Source organism: Artemia sp. Qi Xiang Cuo, chromosome 7 (genome assembly GCF_049724085.1).
Source record: "Artemia sp. Qi Xiang Cuo chromosome 7, ASM4972408v1, whole genome shotgun sequence".
Lineage (NCBI taxonomy): Eukaryota > Metazoa > Arthropoda > Branchiopoda > Anostraca > Artemiidae > Artemia > Artemia sp. Qi Xiang Cuo.
In genome coordinates, this window is record NC_142800.1 from 19,991,064 (window position 1) to 20,006,120 (window position 15,057).

Here is a 15,057-nt window from a genome sequence, read left to right on the forward strand (position 1 = left end):
GGAATACCGGGAAATCCCCTCTTCTAGAAACTGATTCTGAGCAATTCTGGGATTTCTTTTTTTGGAAAAATATGCCAAGATCCAAATGTTCTTGCCTACGACTTACTTTTTGTTTTAATTAAGGAAAATCTATTCAAATACCTTTCCTGAAGTTGATTTTTTATCCCGTTCAAAATTCTGACTCCAGGCTACTATTAAGTGCCCCAAAATTCAGCAAAACCACAATTCTAATCTTTACAAGACAGCTAATATAACTCGGACAATTAATCATTATGTATTTATTTGTATTTCCTTATTTTACATAAATGAGCATCGTTTGACAATCTCATTCCCCCTCACCAGGAGATAGGAAATCCCTTTCGTAAGAAACAGCTCAAAAGCTTCCTGGGGATATTTTTAGGGAAAATATATTCATATTTGCCAGACCTGGATATTCTGGCAAAGAACTTCCTTCTTAAATGCATATCTCTCCTTAAAAAAACATTGGCCATAATATAATTTAAACATAGGGAACTATGTAGAAAGGGGAGCTTGGGGCCCAAGCCTCTCCCTTAGAATCCTAAGCTTTTTGAATTCTTGGGCACTAATTGTAATCATCAAATGATTTATTTTTATTATTGTCCTCCATTGAACAAATTACTATTGCCCCCCCCCAAAAAAAAATCCTTGGACATGTGCCTATTACCCATCTGAATTTGGAACTATATTGTTTGAAAACTAATCTTGAAAGTTAAACAAACAATAGTTATAACATGCATAAACATCGCCAAATATTGATCAATATATTTCCGCCCGCATATTGTGTAAGGGGACACAACAATGCTTTGAAAGAACAGCCCTTGAAATTTTATCGGCATTTTAAAGCCCCTTCATTTTCTATTTGTCTTTATGAAACACAATATTTTAAGTTTGTGGCACGCGTATATGAATAAAGCGGTGATAAAGAGGCACTTCTACAACTTTAACAGTGAATGAAATAAAATTTCAAAGAGCTCCTTCAGCTTCCGGTTCAAATTCTAATAAATAGAAAGTAACTTTGATCTTGTTTTGACAGACTTTATGCAATTATTGATTATTAATTTAGAAAACTTTAAGGAAAAAAGTCCAGCTTTGAAGCTTGAAACTGAATCTGAAATTATTTTCTTTGTGGATATTGTAGAGTCGAGGAAGTTATAAAGATAAAGAAACAATTAGTTACATTCCTATTTTAAAATTTTGCTGTTGAAAGATGAGTAGGCGATAGATAAATGTATAGATATTTATTTGCAATAGAACAAGGAGCTATAGAAAAGAAAAAAGAGCAACAAATGAACTACATAAAAGAATTAAAGCTAGACAATTTTTTCGCGGCAAATACATTCGTTCTACGATGCGGCAAAATACCATTTATTTTTTGCAACTATTAGTATTCTCAAAACAATCACTCTCGAATTGGGATAATTTTTACATTCACAGAAGCATACCTTTACTTTTAGATGCTTGACAAGAATAAGAATCAGTGTCATGTATAAACTTACCTAAATGTCTCTTCGTAAAATTTATTCCAGTCCTACCCTCTAATCTAACTAACAAATTATTCTTGATACATTCATTTTGGCGTTCTGAAAATCCCCGTCGAAATTAAGCAAAAGAGTAGGACTAACCTTGGATCGAATAATATCAAACTGAAAACTTTGCTAAAAATTAAACTGGACAATATCGTAACCAGTACGATGGCTTGAGTTTAAAAGCCCGTATTTCAGCTATAATCCAATTACGTTTGGGTTTCACCTCAGACTGAGACTTAATATGCTGGAAACTCAGATACACCTTCAGTAAATTCTTCTAGAAGTTTTCTCAAAAGTCACATAAAACCTTGGGTCTGAAAATTAAGTCATTCAAGGTCACGATAATCACTGCCCTGCAGGGGCGTAGCTCTAGCATTTTTATTGAGGGGGCAAAAAAGTTCCACATCCAGAGAGTCAAGGGGCATGGGCTATATAATAGCTTTTTTCCAATTGACTGGGGGGCAACTGTCCCCCCCCCGTTGCCACCCCCAAACGACCCCACGGCTGCCCTGTGCGCTCTACGCCCTCTAGTTCGGAAATGGTTGAGCGCATGAAACGAGTTTTAGGACAAAATTTTGTCACACATTTTATATTCTACAGTTTTCACTATAGATGTTAACATCGTTGAAACTATATAGAAACCCAGATAATCGCAGGGAACTTAGTTTGTTTGTTTTTTTTGAACAACTTACAACAAAGACACCAGATTTTTGAGACTTTTTAGACAACTTTCGGAAAACATTACTGAAGATGGATAGGAGTTTTCAGCTTATCTGATCTCTGTCTGAGAAGAAACATTGACTTTGACTGAATTACAGCTGAAATATGTGTTTCAAGATTCAAGCTAAATTAGGAAAAACTTTTCTAGCAGCATTAAAATTGGTCATAAGTAGGTAAGGCCCCTCAAGAACAGGGGCGAATCTTCAGAATTTTTATCGGGGGGAGGGAGGGCAGAGGGGTCCTTATCTGAATAGTCAAGGGGCATGGGATATATAATAATTTTTTCTCTATATTATTTGGGGGGGCGCAACTGCCCTCCCTTGCCCCCCGCCCCCCAAAAAAGACTCCCAGATCAAGACTTGTTTGTTAGAAATGGGGTGAACCCACATAAAAGTAACTAATCTGGGGTAAAGGATAAAAAAAGATGCTCTGTTTGAAAAACCACCGTATTTATTTGGAATTTTATGTAAGTTAGGCCTACACTGCATATTAGGGGCGTGCATAGAGGGCTTTGGGGCTCAGCCCCCTAAATTTATAAATTTATGTATTTATTTTAATTAACACATAAACTGTGCTTTTTATTATTGCCTTCTTCTCCACCCTAAAAAAAATCCTGCGAAATAGCCTGCTTTATATGCATTTTTTACCTTTCCAGTTCATGATAATCGCTGCCTTTCCTTCTCTTGTGGTTTGCCTTGATCGACAGCTTACGAGTTCCACCTTTTGCTGAATTCTATGTCATAGATTTTCTCTGAGGAAAACCTTGTAGCCAAGAGGTCATCCTTTCGCCCCTCTATTTTTGTTGAAAAGGCCTATATAATAAACCCTGCTAACATTTTCAAGGGGATTGTGGAAATAATGTTGCTTGAAGAAATAGTCTTTTTTTTAAGAGAAATGTCTTATTTTTTCTTTTGGGGTAGGGACAATTTATCATAACACTTCCTCTCGTCAAGGGAAGGTTTAAGTTAAGTGAGTATCAGTTTGAACCGGCATCTTGAAGGTGCTAGATGATAGTGATGCCGGTAAGAATGCCGACGACAACATGGATAATGTAGAAGATGACAAAGACAACAACAACGATTGCATTGATTGTAGTCGTGGTTGCAATGAAATCTACAAACTAGTAAAGATTGAACCACTTTCCATAATAGCCAAAAGTTTATTACGTATTTGGAAGAAACTGTCTATTGAGGAAAAATTGCCGATTGTAGCTGTTTCGGGAATGGTAGCTAATATTTTGATTAAATAGTAAAATGTTACTTCGAAATTTTTTTGGGGAATTTTTACCAAAAGCCCGAAACCCCTCAAAAATGGTGTCGAATTGAAATGAAAAGTACCCTATTAGATTTTTCATTGTCAAAAACCCTTTGCAAGATAATTATATTCCCCTACCTTGAATAACAAGCAAAGTTACTTTTTCCATGGAAGGCACTGATATCCCTTTTGTTCTGTTTTTATTTCTTCGCCATTGTAATCGAAGAGAGCCATAATCGGCTCATAGACAGCCGTTTAATGGCTTATTTCAAATCTTACTTTTATATCTACATGGATTGGTTGACTTGATCGCGCCATCATAAAGTGCCATATATCCCCGAAAAATGACCCTTTTGGTGCCATTTCTGGAATTGAAAGACTGGGAAGCATGAAACGGGCACCACCATAACCTAAGTACTTGAAAACCCTGACATGGAAAACCTGAACATAAGAAATTTAGGGTGTACAGTCCCCCTACCACCTTCACGATTGATATCACTGGAGCTAGTGGTGTTCCAGTAGCATCGACGTTGAGAGAGAAGCAGTTAAATTTGAATTGACCCTTTAAGGGGGCATTTCCAAGATTTTGGTTACATAACCGGCTTACATGTAGATTTATGTTTGAAAAGTGCATACAAAAGATGTATCGAGTGGTGATGGAGCTTTGCCTTCTAGAAGCTTGATATCTTTTTGTCATATATTTCTAGTGAGCATTAAACAATTCATGGGGAACAGCAAAATTAAAACACCAAAAAATCTTTCTAGAAGTAACTCTAATCTAAGACCCTTCGTTGTATGCGTGTGGTAACCCACATTTAAATCTTCGACAAGGTATTTTTTGTACCTCTGCATTATACCCACTCTTTTATATACTGCTATTTTGGTTAATGCTAATGAAATAAAATAAAATAGGATGAATATAGAATAGTTTAGAAACATTTTTGGCTATATATTTGCACATTAGGGGGGGGGGGTAAAGAATAGGGGGGTAATAGATACCCGATTATAATGGTTTATTAACAAAATTACAATAATTACATGTTACAATTAAGGACCCAGAATGTTATTGTGTCTTCGAGAATCGCTGTAAAATTATCTCTACCTTCACACTTCACTTTCGCCTGCCACATGTGCTCGGCTAAGCAAGTTGATAAATGTTGGCGGTGAGTATCTCGGTGCCCTTTATTTTGCCATTTTGCTGAGCCCCACAGTAGCTCTACTTTTTGTGCATTTGCGCCCGTTATTGGGTCGACATTGTGATTTACTGTTTTATGAATAACTTTACAATTTTATCATTCATTTTAGATCACCCGTTTCACTCAGCTTGGGTGTAACAACTGTTTTATGACCGGGTACTTCTCCAGGGTTGCCAACTTTTTAATCAATGAATATGTCCCTTGAGCATCCAAAATGTGTCCTTTTTACCCAAATTATGTCCATATTTTGTCTATAATATGTCCATCTTGAAATCTCGGAAACTAGTTTTTTTACAACCTGTAAACATCGTTCAATGATCAGTTAATATCGAATATGATGAAAACGAAAAAGATCCATTTAGTTCACTCATAAAAAATGAACTAGTGCAAAAGCGCGAAAGTCATAAAAACATGTAGCCTAAACAGTAAAAAACTAATTATCGGAGCTTAAGGCTCATCTTCCTACGAGAGTTCCTTTTGACCAGGTATGGACGGCATGAGGGTCAGCATTTTCAATTCTTTTGGTAGCTTTTTGCCAATCAGAGTATTTCTAACGTATGTCATAAGGTACAATTCAGGAGTCAAGCGACGTTGCGGAGCGCTAAGTAAGCTGGGTTGCCCTTCAATCAGGGGGGTGACATCCCCAAAGCCATAATTACTGGACCTTTGAACAATGCTGAACAAAATGGATATCTACAACTTTTGATTGGATGCTGGTTTTCGGAACTGATAGGCCCGGGGGGGTAGGGGGGGGGGGTTGCCCTAAAATCACTTTTGACTCCTATAAAGGGCACTAAACTTCAATCAAATGAGCCCCATCTGAAGTTCATACCACTACCCATTCCATAAAACCTGATATACCCCTGGGGCATAACTTACAATCCTTGCTCCAGGGCTCTAATGGGCTGTGTAAACGCTGAGGACATTGTTATATGTTCCTTGGACCATTTTTTACAAAATTTCTATCTCAAAATTTCTGTTGGACGCATCTAGGGAAAAGAATATGTTGTGTGGAGGGGGGTGGCTCCATCCCTCTCCACCAAGGGTGGAGGGGAGCTTACTCCAAGGGTGGCACGGCCCTTGTGTTTCAAGAATCGCTCTTAAAAAAAGTAGACAAAAGGTCGAACATCAGTGTAGAGAGGGGGTTATTGAGCAGGGAGTAGACCAGGCACGTACGCAGGAATTTGTTTCGGGGGGGCCCAATTTGTTTCGGGGGGGGGGACAAATCCTTCAAACCCATTATTCTGTGAGAAAAATCAGAAAATTATGGGAAAATGAAAAAAATCGTGAGATTTCGGGCGGGGGGCCGGGCCCAGAGCCCCCCCCCCCCTGCGTACGTCCCTGGAGTAGACCCCTTCATATACGGAATAATTTCTGTACGTTTTAAGTTTTAATGTCACTCCTTACTTTCGGTAGAAAAAACTAGCTTTTGTTTATATTTCTGATCGTTTTTCAGAAAATGCCAGGAAATCTACCCCCTCTGTGGAAAATTTCCCGACGAAAAATTCTTCTATATAAAGTTCCTCCCATTTAAAATTCTTCCGCCGGGAAATTACCCCCGGACAATTCCATCCCTTCTGCGAATCCTTCCCAGAAATTTTTTGCTTACGTTTTCGCCTGAAAAATACTCCTTACCATACTTATATTTGAAGAAATACTTGTATTCATTTAGTTTCTGGTCCCTTTTAAGGTCATTGGGGAATATCCCTGTATGGGAAATACCCCCCTCTGAAAAGTTTATCCCCCCAGAAATTTTTCTTGGAGAATTTCTCCTGGTGATAATTCCCCCAAGGAAATTTCTCCCGTGGAAAATCTCCCCCCCCCAAAAAAAAAAAATCCCAAGAGAATTCCAACTGCGCAGAATATTTCCCCCTGAGAGTTCCCTCAGAGTGTCTCTACATTTGGCGGAGAGCCTAGATAAGACTAGTTTTGTTTTCAATCAATGTTTTCATATGAAATGGGCAGACCTTTCCTGAACTTTAAACAATAAACACCTCTGTTTGAAATCTTTGCACTTTCTGAATTTAGATAGCGATAAGGGTTCCTGATTGAGACCAATTTTAGGACTTGGGTTCTAATTATTATATAACAATGCGAAGCACCAAATATCATAATCAAATATCATCTCTTTATGGCATTGTTAAAATAAACTTATTTTTTACTTGATTATCGACGTAAATTTATTCCTTGCCTTTCTTTCCATTCTTAAACCAATGTTATATTTACCTTTTGCATTATTACAGCCCACTATATATACAGTCATATAAATTTATATGCAGTGTTACCGCCATACCAATTATTCTCCTTTCCTTTTTTATTCTTTAATAATAATTTCTGGTCGTTTTGAGTTTGAATTATTGTAGGCTTCTATTTCTACTGATTTTAAGTTTAATATGGCCTTTACTTTTCTTTAAAAAAAACTTTCTTTTCTTTGAAACCTATTTTTAATTCCTAAAAACATCTACTAATAACATTACACTACTAACTACCGATTTTCATGTATGCATTGGAATAAATTAATTTAAAATTAGTTTCTTCAAAATTAGTGTTCCAACGTTGAAGCCAAGTTTCGCGTCCAAGAGAAATCTGACTTGTCTACACGTGAAAAGATCTGATACCGCCTATGTTTCTATCTGCAAAAACGTTCTCCGGAGCACTCGCACCCCGGTCCGGTTTTTTATATTGGGTAAGATAGGGAATGATCATACTGGATAATTATATGAACCGTGATGGTGTCTAACTGAATTCTATGGAGTTGACTTTTGCCCGATTTAAGTTTTGCCGGATTGAATTTTGTATAGGCGTTGAGTCTATTTTGGATCTTAAACCTTCCAGAATTAGCTGGAGTTGAATTACACAGAGTTTTTTTGCGGTTTGAGCCATCTAGGATTTTGGCTTTTGCTTTTGATGAATTTACTGCGGGTGGGACATCTTTTTGTTACAGTTTCATTTCAATCTTTCCTTTCCAAATGTACCCTCCTTGAATAAATATTATATAAAATATCTAGATTAGTTTTTCCTCAAAGCAAATCAGAAATGACAGATCAGAATATTTAAACACTAATTAGAATCAGAATACCGAAACAAGCACACTGTTCCAAGCTAAAATGAGCTTGAAACTCAACAGCGAGCTCAATCAGTGAGCTGTAACAATGAGTTTTAGCTCACTGATACAGTTCAAATGAGGAATCCTTCGGCACATTTTCAGCGCCGTATTCAAGAAGCCCTTGAAGTTGTGTTAGTCTTTTTTCTAGATCCTAACCTTTATCCTCTTCTAGTTAGAAAACATCGCATAAAGCTTGTTATGTCGCATCTGTCCTAAGTTTTCATCTTTTGAATAATTCATCGAAAACTTTGGATGTTATAAGGCGTTTCCTGTTTATTTTCCAATTTTACGATTATTATTTTGTCTTAAGAAGCCATAGGTTAGCCAAGAACTGCTCACCTGGTCCTTGTCTACACTATGTAATTTTCAGACAGGATAATCTCGCTTTTTTTTTTCTAATGAAGAACCTTTGAAGTTATGAGGGTTTATAAGCAAATACTTTTCTTGCATCGGCTTTAGCATGCACAATGGAAAGCGCTGAATAGTTGTACTCTTAATAACGGATTAAGTAATTTCTACTTTTTTTGTTAAAACTTCAGCCTCTAATAATGAGTCGTGGTCCTTATATTGGGACCTGAACTCTATTCTTGTCCTTAGGAAATTTATATCCATGATGGGTTCCATGTCTATAAAAGCCGTCAAAGTGAGCAGGGTTACATCCTCTGTGTAATCGAAGTCTGTGATGGCAAAACGAGGAGAGATGGGAGCTTAAACCTCTATAAAAGGGTTTTCTGATATGCTGAATTTAATGGCGTGTTTTTGCTCAAGATCACCTTATTTAGGGTATTTCTCCCCTTTTCGAAAATCAGGCAAGTTTTCTCAGGTTCATAGCTTTGGATGGGTAACTTTAAACTTAACTTAATTTATATATTTGGAATCACCATAAAAGGTCAATTATTTTTATTCTTTTTTAGAGTTGCAGTTACTATTAGTCGTTCCTAACTTATAATTTGTTACCACAAACTGTTTGGTCAGCTCCTTGGCATGAAATTCCGCCACGGGTGTTACGAGACCTTGCTACGGCACTGTTGTTCCCCAATTGCGTGGAGAACAGCATAGAATCCTGCAATAACGATCCTATGCTGACCTGTTCTTTTATCTACGCTCGATGCTGGAAGAATGCCATGAATGGAGACAACGCTTGCACATACTGTTCATGGACTTCGAGAAAACGTTTGGTTCAGTAGATTATCAAACCTAGTGGAGGCCAGGGTTGCCACCACCATGGATTTATCCATGTTTGCATGGATTTTTTCACTCGTGCCATGGATATAACAGGGATTTTACCTGAAAGTGTGGATTTTACCAAAGAATCACGAGTTTCAATTTTTTATGTCAAAATTTTTTTCACACCTTTAAATTTAACTTCAAAAATGGCACAAAAAGCCAAAAAAAAAATCAAAATTACTGTCTGGGCTCTATTGTCGAAATGGGTTAACATGGAATAACAGATGACCTCACCCGCCCACTAAAGAATTAAAAAAGTTTCAGCGTAAATTCAAATGTGGTTGCAAACCGCAAATCTGCAATGACTAACCACCAAAACAAGAAATTTGTCCCTGCTAACATAAATTAGAAATCTTCTATATAGTATACCCATGCTTGTTTAACATTATCCTCTTTGTCCTTTGCAGAAGAGACACTAAAAATGGAAGACAATTTAAGATATTAAGAAAAAGCTTTCAGAACTTATTATTCAGTTAGTATGAAAGTAATAGATTACTTGATGCATTTTTTTGTGGTCTTTTATATTTCTATAATGATTTCAACGTCGGGTGCGTTGAATATTTCCACGCACCTGGATTCTGACATGACACAGAATCTTGCATCATTGGGGGAAAAAACCATTGTTTCGGTGATAAGAGTATTTTATGTAACGAAGATCTAACTGTCGAATAGGTAACACCGCGAGCGACGCGAAGCGCCGCGAGCGATAAATTTTTGGTCCTTCTGCCAATCCGCTTGCTTGCCATGGATTTTTTTTTCGAGCTGTTCACAACCCTGGTGGAGGCTTTTATCCGAGTAACATTTAGTCTTAGCTAATGGCTTATTATTTTCTAAAGCAATGAAAAAAATAAGGAATTAGTTGAGACTAAGTGGTAGTTGTACAATTATGGGACGATGAAGCTAAGGCTATATTTTTTCCGAGGGGGGCGGGGGGCCAGTTCACTTTTATTTTACCGAATATTTTTATTTAAACCATTCTCTTCAGAATATCCTTCATTCCCCGCAACTTTCGGCTTTTGGGACATTTTATGTAAGTCATATTTACCACAGCCTCAAACTAACCAATTCATTGTGATTTATTCAATTTGTTTTCTTTAAATTAATTTGGTTGTCAAAATTCTGTTTGTTCAAACATTTGGGGTATTTTCTGCTGGCATGTACGTGGGAAATTTTAGGGGGAGGCAATAACAAAAAAGCATTTTATAATTTGAATAAGAAGTACCCAGATTCCAGAAACATAGGAATTTTAAGATTTTGGGGTGTGTCCCAATACTCCTCCTCCTGCGTGTGTCCCTGATCCTCTGTCCTTATTTGTACATCTCTGATACTTAAAAAACCTTCCTTATGTGAGTGAGTGAGTTCTTTATTTAACAATAAACATCATAACAAAAAACTTCCCCCATAAGGCTCCATGGCCGGGAAAGAACAGGGGATAAAAAAAATATCAACAAAAAAAATCTGTAAACAAAATACCAACACAACAAAAATATATAAACAAAATCCAAAAAAAAAAATCCAGTCGCCTTACCTTAACAATTCCAGAATGACAAGCTAGGCAGGGGATAACACATGAATTCACCAACTCAAATAAATATCTAACTCAACCCAGAGACATCAATTCCAAGGGAAACCGGAAAAAAACTTAATTACTAGCTAGAAAATCTCTAACGTAATTTTTGAACATACCAAACGAGTGGCAGCTTCGTGCAGACACAGGGAGCGTGTTCTAAATCCTGTTGCAAGTTGTCAGAGGGTTGAAATCAGACCTCACTGATGGAGTACGAAGAATCTGTAAATTGCTGGAAGTGCGGAGATGATAAGTCGATTGATGAGAAACAAAAGATATATTATTACATAGAGCAGCAGGAAGATGGCCATGCAACTGTAAAAAGATGAAAGAAGAACAAGAAAGAAAATAGAGAGATTTCAAATCAAACAAGGGTTTAAGCGAAGATCAGTTAGTTTGCTTAATAAGAGTCCTTGCTTTATCTTAAAGTTTTGAAAGTGGCATCAGATTACTTAATAAGAGTCCATGCTTTATCATAAAGTTTTGAAAGTGGCATCAGTTATACAAAGAACATTTCCGAAACCACAGTAAAAAAATGGAAAAATTGAAACCCATTTCTTAGTTTTTTAGCCTCCCTGTAAAATTCTACCTATGTACCAGAACACCCTTTGGAATAATGTAGATTTGTCTTTTTGAAAATTTAAATAAGAAAAAACCAAAAGATAACAGTGTCGAGCTGAATAATGTCGCTTCATTTTCGCTTATGTCCCAATATAATTATTGGTCTACCCAGCCTTGTGAAGTAAACGTTTATCCAGGAATGAAAATATTGGCAAATGTTTGAGGAGGAGGTAGAAAGGTTTTGTGTGACTTTGTTTCGAACTATACAAAAAAGCTATTTTTCAAAGCCTAGGGGATAAAATTTTTTGTTTTTTCGAATGAATTTACAAAAAGGAATATTTCGAAATCTTAGGGGGAAATTGCCAAATCCCAGCATCACCCCCCAATTTTGTACCTCTTGTACATATTCAAATGTAAAGACTATGAAAAGATCTCCGAAGAAACCCTTATAAATTTCATATAATTATTTTCTGAAAAAATCATCAAGGCTTGTTGCTATTTATTAATTTAATGAAAAGCCACCATAAAAGAAAAAAAAATGAAGGAGCACTGAAAAAAGAAAAACAGTAAACTAAAATGAAAAGGCAAACACAACGAATCAAACAAAGCAAAAGCAAATACAAACAAACATCATCAAAAATATTCATGCATAAGTCAACATAATTCTAGGACAGCTGTCCTTTTTTTTATCATGTTCTACAATAACCAGAGAAACAGCTTTTAAGCAACTACTACTACTACTACTACTACTACTAACAAGTCCCTGCATCATCAAGACGCCAGAGGCCAACCTAGCTACGCATACTCCTCCTCTGTTCCAATCTATTGAAGGCCCTTCCTCTTTATATCCTCCCACAAAAGTTCTCATTTCCCTTAAATCTTCGCTTGCGATATCCTCTCAACCCATCTGGGGACGACCTGCTTTTTCGTTTGTTCCTAGACGGTTGGCCCACAAGGACAACCTTTGGCAATATGTCCTCCTTCATCAGTAGAACGTGTCCTAGCCATCTCAACCTTTCCCTCATTATAGCCCTAGAAAGCTGGATCGAATTATATTTTTCGCACAGCTTACTGTTTGAGATGCGGTCAGTAAGTCAGTAAGTCCTAAAACAATCTGTTGGCCATTTCTCTCGAAAACATCTGGCAAATCCTTACGGGAAGTACCTCGCGGGAAAATCCTCCGTAGAAATTTCATCCAACGTAAAAACAAAAAAAAATGCTAGTTAGGTCCTTTGCTTATGTCCACGACTACATGTTTTTTTTTCATAAAATAACTATACATTTGTTATAAAAAGATTAAAAATTACGATCAAAAGCTATTGGTGGATAGATGATTGATAACATGATTTATAATGACCCTTGACAAATAATAATATATTCGGGGGGCGCAATGCAGAGATGGAGAAAGAATAGCTCTTCTTTTTTATGGAAAATAATCATTTTGTTTCCGGCCTGTGAAAAACAGAATTTAACCCCCGTTCGTGCCTTCCCATAATGTATACACAATCTCTAACAAAACACATTTTCAATTATCTCTTTTGACGCCAACAGACAGCTGGTAGTACAATTGAAACATCAGCGGGGGGCTTGTTTGCAGGGGGGTTCTAAGCTCTCGTTATTCTAGTAATGAACACATACAGGGATACATTATTATTGTATAAACGTGACACCCTGGCCAAACCCTTTTTGAAGTCAGGAGAGGGTGAAATCATGTGGTTACATGGGGGTGATGTATTCTGTTTCTGTTGAGGGTGTCAGGGAAATGGCCGAATATTATTGCATGATATATGTATAAGCTGTGTTTTTCGACAGTGGGAAAAATAAGCTTGTTAATAGGATTTGTATTATGGCTTCATAGGCAAGGGGCTCAAGACTTTTCGGTAAATCCTCATTTTTGTCGAAGATGAATGTCAAAGTTAAGTCAATTGAGGGAAAGTAAAGCAAGTAAGGGGCTTCCTAATTGGGAACTGTTTATTGTTGAAAAGAAAAAATTTTATATAAAAATTGGGAGTTTTTCAAACGGAAGTATAGAGTGACTTTATAACCTAAAAGGATATAGATCCTCCTATTCTACAAAAAGCCTGAATAAGAGGATCCCTGAATTCCCTTGATTTTTGCGAATCATAACAAAATTTTCCTTTGTGTCTGTTTTAGCTTTTCTTATAAGGCATTTGTTTTCTATAAAACGCGGTTTTACATTTATTTTTGTTATTATTGATTTTTTACTGTTAAGAATGACAATATACGTCGTAAGTGTTCTCTTCTGTCCTAACAGAAAAATTGAAAATTAAACTCTTCCAGCAAACAGTCTGAAGCCAATTAAACGCTTTAATGTTGGCTAATAGCACAACCGTTTCTAGGGTTGGTGGTGCACGGGGAAATTTATTATAGCCCCCCCCCCCAAATCCAATATAAGAGAAAATGTCAAATAAAAGCAAAAAATATTGATCAAAGTAGACAACCCCCCAGTCACGACGCCTGGACCAGCTCCGTTGGTTACTCCCCCTCTTGAATGACTCTGGCTAACAGTATAAGTCAAGCCCGTCTGCAAGAATGAGGCTCTGTGCCCTTTAAAATCCATAACTATTTAGTATCAGTTGCGAAAATTTTTAATATATTTTTCTAGTTTTTCATCCTCCCCCCCTTTCGAAGAAGTTGGGTCTCCCTGAAATACATTTGATGAACGTTGTTTGTCATAGAGACAGAACGGTAGATGGAATTTAGCATGCTTTGTCAAATAGTTTACAAGCTCTTTACCTTGAATCACGAACTCCCACCGCAATTATTTCAGAGCTGAGTGGGGACTTTGGTTTGAAAGATTAGCCATAAAAACGTCATATTTTATTAAATGGAAGATATTGCACTTTTTTTATCTTACTAAAAAGCTGTAGTATCCCTTATGGTCTCCCCTTCCCCTTGGGACTAATACCTCCCATCCCAAAGAAGTTGGATTAAGATATAGGGGGAAAGCTGGCTCCAGAGGAATATTGTTAGATAAAAAAAAAGGTACTGTTTTACTTAATGGTACACACCGCTACAGACTCTATAGCAATGCAGACATGGAGACCCGTAAAGCGGGTCATTGCTATCTAAATTGATCGAAAAGCGTGGTTTCTCATTGAATTTACAATATTTAACTTGTTGTTTTTGGGGGTTTCGGGGGGGAGGTACCTAAGTTACGTTAGGGTACGTATTTAATATAAGCTATGTTTTAACCCCCCCCCCCCTAATGTGCAAATATATAGACCAAATTTGACTCATAAACCATTATAACCGGGTATCTGTCTCTCCCGTTTGACTAGTTTCTTTGATATAGTCTATAGCGGTGTGTACCATTAAGTAAAACAGAACCAAAAAAAAGTATTTTTTTGGAGAAATTCGTATAGTAACTAAGTGCAGTTACTGAATTAGTGTTAATTGTAAATGGCTTTCTTTCGACAGTGTCTTTAAAAACGTGATTCTGTCAATTTTGGCCCGTGGTTTTCGGCCCGTGGTTCAATAAATGGCCCATGGTTTGGCCTTTTCAAGGTTGCAGGCTGCTGGAAGCATGATAATTGTTATCAATTTGGCAAATCAAAAATGACAGAATTATTAAGTTATTCTGAATAATTTTCTTTTCTTTACAAAATATCTGTTAAAAAGAAGGTGTATAAATTTTCCCCCCACCTTTTAGCCCAAAAACCATTCAAATAAAAACAAGTAAATAAGCTTACTCATTGAAAATTAACTATCAGGGTAGAATCTGCGGATGGTTACCAAGGTGTTATCAAGTGTGTGTGAACTATAGAACTTAGTTGGCATAAGTGGATCTGTCAGTGGATAAACATTCTCTGGACTTTCTCACGCGCGTCATTGACAGGTTCCCTCTTTATTTAAGTA